Raw genomic sequence first — 8,555 nt, forward strand, 5'->3', positions numbered from 1 at the left:
TTGTAATTGGATTTTACTGGGTTCACATTTATTTCGGATTAGAATTTATTATCAAAGAGGACGGTTAAGGGACTATATTTTTTTGTTTTTCCCATTTTAAACTTTTGCATATCTAGATCACTGATAATAGTTGGTGATACTATTGCACCACTGTTGATTCACTTATATGTGATTATTTCATATTTTTGTATTTCACTTATTTTGTCAGTTACTATTTTTCTGCCTCTTTAGATAACTCAGAGTGCTTTGGGAATTATTTATCATATATGAAATACTTTCTTCTACAAATACTGTACATATGATGTTCCACAATTATATAAAAACAGTTTGTAAAAGTATAAGCTTAAAAAAAAAATAGATACAATTTACATTAAAAAGAAAATTAGTTTCCTTTTAAAAGTAAGGAATAATATTTTACTTACAGGTACACAGTTATCTTCATTGAAGTACGGGCACGGGGTATTTGAGAATGATGAGATGAACTGACCTTGGATTACAGTACAGTCATAAACTGTACAAGAATCATATTCTGACTTCCTCGACTCTCCAGGCTAAAAAAAAATAAAAGGAATTGGAAAACTATGATTTACTGGCATCGATAATCTTCATAAACAAGCTGTCGCAGTAAATAGGCAGCGGGTGGTCGGGAATTGGTTAAAAAGTGCTTGTGTTTTGATGTACATTCTTCTTATGCACTGTTTTGCTCTAAACCCATACCATATAAATGATTTTTATTTGACGTCCTTGCCTAGCCCTTTGTGCCTTTTTTGTGAGGTCCTTTGGTATTTAAGTATTTGATCACTTCTGCGATTATTATTTTTTGCACTATAAACAAAATAAGAGCGACAATTCTGAAAAAAAAAATATATATTTTTCACATTCTGCTATATAACATTCCCCAAATAAATAATAATTTAAAAATCAAATTTTTTCATCCTTTTAGGCCAATTTGTATTCTGCTATACATTTTTGATAATATAAATCGTAATAAGCTTATTTTGATTGATATGGTGTCTACAAATTAGGGGAAAGATTTATGTCATTTTTATTTATTTTTTACTAGTTAGTTGCGATTTTTAACGGGACTGCGACATTGCGGCGGACAGATTGGACCCCCAACTGACCTTTTTGACACTTTTGGGGGGGACCAGTGACATTACTACAGTAATCAATGCTAAAAATATGCACTGTTACTGCAATAACAACACTGGCAGGGAAGGGGTTAACCTAGGGGTGATCAAAGGGTTAAGTGTGAGCCTAGGGGAGTGATTTCTAACTGTGGGGGGGATGGGCTTGTGAAATGATCATAGAGACCTGTGATCCTATATAGAAGGATCACAGGCACTCTGTGATTATTTCAGAGAGAAGAACGTTCGGCTGTGTTTTCAACAGCTGATCGTCCTTCTCTCTCTCTCAATCGCGGGTGCCAGCCCCATGCATTGGAATCCCCACTGCCTAGCACCATGCGCGTGACCAATGTAGTAATACGTCATTTCGCACAGCCGAGTCAGCCTGCCGCAGTAAAACTGTGGTGGGCGGTCGGCAAGTGGTTAAAACAGAAGGTATCTGCAAGTCTCACTTTCATCACAAATCTCCCATCCAAAAAAGCAAGAATAACTTTAGAATAATGGGTGAATCCATGAAAATCATTCCTTTATGCCCCATGTGGTCACTGGTCAACTATACAGCCAGAAGTTATTCCAAACTGCAAAGAGCTGTATCAGGCTTGTTAGCCACCATCAATAATGTAGTGCATGGATATTTTAATTTCTTTGATAAGGCTTATAAACCAACACAATGCTACAAGTAGACAGGTTCAAAAAGAAATCAAAATGGCTCCTCCTCAATCAATTCAAAACACAGTAGAACCTTCTTGTAACAGAGAGTATCTGCATGTCTCACTTCACAGATTTAAAAAAAAAAAAAAGGAACTGATTCCATTATTTAGGATAGTACGTAGAGCAATGTATCAATTGAGTGAGACTTTGGCATAAGGGTAATGGCATTCTTGGAGGAATATATATGTAAAATAGCCATTGCCAGTTGAACCAGATTGTTTTAAATGTTTTATGCATTATTTTGAAGACCAAGTTCTAAAAAAATATTAAGAGTGATATACCTGTAGCAAACTTAATCCAACGTTGTCATTGATTAAACAATGAGTCTGTATACATTCACCGCAACAGTCACTTGTGCTGTTCATCAATTTATAGCCCTGCAAAAGCAAAATGCATATTTGTTCACGTTTTATACATATATTCATTAGAACAGTTAAATTTACAAACATGTTCATAGAAATAATTCAAATGAAAACTCCGCGCTATAGAACAATAATGTGTAAATATCCATGAAAGAATATATATCTGTAAAAATATATACGCTGTGCAAAATAAAAGAGTGAATCCTATGTGCTAGTAACACTCATATATATATAATTATTTCACTGCTGCCACCATAAACTACTCAATATACCAAAAATAAAGTAAAGTAACAGTGTATCACTTTAAAAGTAGCACTGTAAGAGCCGGTTCACACACAGGCGACCCGACTTGCCGGGGCGACCTGTGAAGTCACGGTGCACAGCGCGCACCGCGACCTCGGAGCGACATGCATGGACTTCATATCATTGAAGTCAATGCAGGTCGCTCCAGGTCGCCCCAAAGTAGTACAGGACCCTTTTTCTAAGTCGGAGCGACTTGTGTCGCTCCTATTAGAACGGGTCCTGTGCTAATCTATGGCAGGCGACTTGTCAGGCGACCAAGTCGCCTGACAAGTTGCCCCAGTGTGAACCGGCTCTGAATATAAAAAAAAATATATATATATATTTATATTCAAAGAAAGTCCATAAATGTAAACATAAGTCCATAAATAAAAAACACCCAGTGTTGATCTCCCTGTTATAGATTGGTGAAAGCTCTAAACATTTGGGATTTCATGAATCTCTTCCTTATTCCAAGAACTACTTTCAAACCATCATTTTATGTGCAATAAGTGGTCCCACTCCCATTGGATGACAAACTCACCAGCTGTTATTGCCTTCCATTCTCATGGTCGGCACACTCACTTGTTTGTTAAACAATTCCAAGGCGATGGATCAATTATCATGTGAAAACAAAAAAGAAAACTTCCAATGGCATAGCAAACAAGGTATCCAAACTTTATAAAAAAAAAATAGAAACGAGCTGCTCACATTTTTTAAAAGCAAAGTAGGCATTACACAATATGGATCACATATGTTATTGTTGAAACCGAATCCTTATCTCACCAACATTTAACGCCAGCTGCATATCCAGGTGTCTGGGTCACTGTGTAACCATGCCCCGATGCGTTTCGTCACTTCCGACTTTGTCACAGGGGGTGCATCATATTGTGGAGAGCAAGTGCTCTGATGCCTTGGAATTCTTTAACAAACAAGCGACCATGAGAATGGAAGGCAACAATAGCTGGTGAGTTTGTCATCCACTGGGAGTGGGACCACTTATTGCACATGAAATAGTGGTTTGAAAGTAATACTTGGAATAAGAAAGAGATTCACAAAATCCCAAATATATAGAGCTTTCATCAATCTTTAACACGGAGATCAGCACTGGGTGTTTTTTATTTATGGATTTATATTTACATTTATGGACTTTTTTTTTTTTATATTCACACTGTTACTTTACTTTAGTTTTGTTATGTTCATAGAAATCATTGCTCTTACTGGAATGTCCAGGGTATGTATGCAATATTGTGTATGGTTGAACATACAACACTTACCTGTGAACACTGTTTGTTGCAAGGTACATCTGTGCATTGTATCTCTGCTCCAGAACCTCTTGTAGAGTTTGAGCACACACAATTCTTGCACTTGTCAATGAACACTTTAGCTCCAGGCTATAGAGAAAAATCATATTCATAATTGGATGTGGTTAATGTAATGGTTAATCGGATGCTTATACACAGGCAATTCTAAATAGAATGTCAAGACAAACAGCGAAACCCACCAATAAAACACATACATAGAAAAGCCCTTATGTATCTCCCCTACCTTATCACAATTGGCTTCTACATCAGAACCAACCCACATCAGCCCAGAATAAATACAGATGTTAGCTTAGCTGTAAGCTGATTTTACATCTTTTGATGAGAAGCATATAGACTGCTTGTTTTTGTGTGTTTTATATTATCTGTGCAATAGTGTTTACTTGTTTTTTGCAAAGGTGGTGTAGAGTACAGAATACATAAAATGTGCAATATATTGTCTTTTTTGTACTCAAGTACATTGGAGGAGTAGTTTAAGCAGTTCGTTTTCATACCCAAAATCTGAATTCCAAAAAAAAGGGTAAGTGCACCTATAGTACACTTACATAGCTTCCATTCTTTTGGAATCAAATTCTTATGATCCTCTTTCCTCACCAGTTGTCCCTCTTTTTGGTCTGATGTATAGGCCTATATAGAAAAGTGAACTGCTAAAAATGTTATACTTCACTAAACCTTTCATCTAACCTCTAAACTTGCATTTGATATTTTGGAATGCCAGGATAAAGGAAAAGCCATGGTAAAAAAAGTCCTTGTTGTTTTAACCTATTCCTATTAAATCATTCATGATCTGCATAAATGGGAACCATGAAATAAGCCTTTTTCATTTCCTTGTATGCTTTGTGCTAAAAGATGTCCCTCTTTTCCATCTCAGAATGTTAGGAGGTTTGCACATACTGCTTTTGTCTCCTTTTATACAAGCACATACCTACCTGTAGTCCACCCCAACAAGATCCACACTATGCAACTTGTCTGGTACTATGTAGCCTCTCCTAAATATTTTGCAAGCTGGCTTGTGCACCTCCCTTACATTGCATACTCCATTCATAGCCACCTGGACAGATGGTGAGCGGTCTTTCAATTAAAATGGAAGCCACAGTGCATATGTATTAATGAAATTTTTCAGAAGAAGCTACAGTATATGGTGCCCATGTGGCCACACCATATAGTTGTCAGCAGAGCAAGATTTCATGGAAGTGTGTATTCATATAAATGCTGGGTACAGGGACTATAATGGATATACACTGTTAAAAAAAATGTAAGTAACACTTTTTATTTAGAGTATAGCATCAAGTCAATTAAACTCCTGGGAAACTGATATGGTCAGGTAAGTAGCAGAGGGGGGTTGTTAATCAGCTTCAGTTGCTTTTGTGTTAATTAAAATAACGGGGGCACAAGATGGGCAAAAATGAGACAACCTCCAAAACAGAATGATTTTACAGGTGGAGGCCACAGAGCTTTTTTTCCCTACTCATCTTTTATGACTGTTTTTCACTAGTTTTGCATTTGGCTTAGGTCAGTGTCACTACTGGTGGCATGAGGCGATACCTGGACCCTATAGAGATTGCACAGGCAGTCCAACTCCTCCAGGATGGCACATCAATACGTGTAATTGCCAGGTTTGGTGTGTCTCTCACCACAGTCTCAAGAGAATGGAGGAGATTCCAGGAGACAGGCAGTTACTCTGGGAGAGCTTGACAGGGCCAAATAAGGTCCTTAACCCATCAGCAGGACCGGTATCTGCTCCTTTGTGCAAGGAGGAACAGGATAAACACTGCCAGATCCCTACAAAATGACCTCCAGCAGGCCACTGGTGTGAATTTCTCTGACCAAACAATCAGAAACAGACTTCATGAGGGTGGCCTGAGGGCCCAACGTCCTCTAGTGGGCCCTGTGCTCAATGCACTTCACCATGGAGCTTGATTGGCATTTACCATTGAACACCAATACAATTGGTAGGTCCGCCACTGGCGCCCTGTGCTTTTCATAGATGAGAGCAGGTTCACCCTGAGCACATGTGACAGACGTGAAAGGGTCTGGAGAAGCCATGAAGAACGTTATGCTGCCTGTAACATTGTTCAGCATGACCGGTTTGATGGTGGGTCAATGATGGTCTGAGGAGGCATATCCATGGAGGGACGCACAGACCTCTGCAGGCTAGACAATGGCAGGTTGCACCTCAGTCTGTTCAGGAGCTTAGTGATGCCCTGGTCCAGATCTGGCAGGAAATGCCCAGACATTGTCAGGCATGCATACGAGCACATGGGGGCCATACAAACTACTGAGTACCATTTTGAGTTGCTGCAATGAAATTTCAGCAAAATGGACTAGCCTGCTGCATCATTTTTTCACTTTGATTTTGGGTGTTTGATTTCAGCCCTCTGTAGGTTGATAATTTTCATTTCCATTAAACAATGTGGCATCCTTTTGTTCCTAACACATTACCCAGTCCATATCAGTATATATATCCAGCATGAGATTTTTCCCCATTGACATCTGATATGGTTTCAAAGTGTTCCTTTCATTTTTTTGAGCAGAGTATATACTTTATAGGGGCTGCCCTATAAGTGTGCTTGCCCTTAAAGCTCAGAATATCCTTAGGCAATGCAAAAATGATAACCATTGTTCTGTCCTAGGTCAGCCTAAGTACCAATTATTTAAATGACAAAACATGCAGTTTCTTACAATACTTTATAGGCACATTTCAGATAGCAAAGGAAGCTGGTAAACTAAAATAAATGGTCTAATTCACTAACTAAATATAATTTATATGCTGGTTTAGTAAATCTCTGTTTACTTAACACTCGGCAATATATACATACGTGTATGTATATATATATATATATATATATATATATATATACATATGTGTATAATATATACACATGTATGTATGTATATATATATATATATATATATATATATATATATATATATATATATATATATATATATATATATACATATAAATATATATATATATATATATATATATATATATATATATATATATACACATAAATACATACATACTTTAACTTATTTATAGTTATTTATTATATTGTAATTTATGATTTTGTGTTTCAAACTTTATCATACCCGAGATGCTATAAAGAAGAACGCACAGTAAAAAAAAAAAATCATATGAAATAGTTTGTTTGGGCGGCTCATTCTTAAGAATTACATGCAAAATAATGGTACCGCTTTCAGCACCGAAAATTGGAAAGAATCATACCACCGCCAGGGAGGTTAAAGGCAAGCCAATGAGGAGGGAGTTGCAGTAGTCAAGGCGAGAGATAAACAGGGAGTGAATTAGGAGCTCAGTGATGTCATTGTTAGGAAGGGGGGTATTTTGGAGATGTTGCGGAGGTTGAGGCGGAAACCTTTGGAAAGTGATTGGATGTGAGGCCGAAAGGAGAGTCCGGGACTGCACCTAGCACCCTGGCATGTGGGGATGGGTTAATGGTTGTGCCATTGATCTTGACAGAGAAGACAGGGGAAGGGGGCACATGGAGGAGGAAGTATTGTGAGCTCGGTTTTGGACAGGTTGAGTTTGAGGAAGTAGTGTGACATTCAGGCTGATATGTCTTTTAGTAAATTAGTGATGGGTGAGGAGAATGATGGAGTGAGCTGAGGGGTAGAGAGAAAGATTTGGGTGTCGTTAGCGTAGAAATTATATTGAAAGCCATGGGTGGCTATCAGTTGACCCAGGGAGGAGGTGTAGATTAAGAATAGAAGAGGTCGGGGGGGCGTGGTCGCCGCGTAGCAGCATGGACGTGTGAGCCTGTAGCTCCGTCGGACCCGAGACACAATCTACCTCCATCGGCACCCTAATACCGCATACAGCTGCGATTCTACCCTTGTCAGACTCCCCTGTGAACGTTGCTGCACCAGGATGGCCAGGAAGAAGCTCAAAGACGGCGGCCGACCGAGGCAACTACAGCACTTCTTTATGCCGCAGGGTCAGCAGCGTGGACAAGATGGCGCCGGCGGCGGTTCCCCGGCCTCCTCCAGCGGAGCATCCCTGTCTCCTCCTGGCTCCTCACCTCCGCCTGCTCAGAAAGCGGATCAACCCAGATGGCTGTCGGCATCTACTCCGCTCTCCAGGAGCCCAGCCAAAAGCAGACCCAGGATGTCGGGAGAGTCGCCGGCGGAGGAGGTAAGCCTGGGGGACTCCTCCTCATTGAACTCCACAAGGGAGCTGATCACTAACTTTGACACGTTCCCAGTAAGCGACCGGCCGGTCTCAGAAGTGAAATTCAAGGATATGATGATGTCCCTGAAGGCCTCTATGCATGCCGATATGATGGCCTGTGTAGCTTCATTCAAGGGGGAGGTTAAAGCTCTAGGGGGGCGCGTGGATAAGGTGGAAACTAAAATGGGAGAATTTGCCTCATCCCACAATGAACTCATTGATGCCCATTACAACCATGAGGCAGAAATTGATAAACTGAAGGATAAAATGGCGGACATGGAGGACCGCTCGCGACGTAATAACGTCAAAATCCGGGGCGTACCCGAAGCAGTACAACCCAGCGAGCTGGACAGCTATGCCCGGGAACTCATCCAGGCAGTTCTCCCGTCTATTCCCTCTTCTGAACTTGTAATAGACCGCATCCACCGCCTCCACAAGCCCTCCCACCTGTCAGAGGACATTCCTAGAGACGTTATCATGAGAGTCCATTTTTTTCATGTGAAGGACCGTTTAATGTCTGAGTTTCGCAAAATGACTCCTGTACCTGACAAATATGCCAGGA

Source organism: Pelophylax lessonae (genome assembly GCF_965119305.1).
Source record: "Pelophylax lessonae genome assembly, chromosome: 10".
NCBI classification, from domain to species: Eukaryota; Metazoa; Chordata; class Amphibia; order Anura; family Ranidae; genus Pelophylax; species Pelophylax lessonae.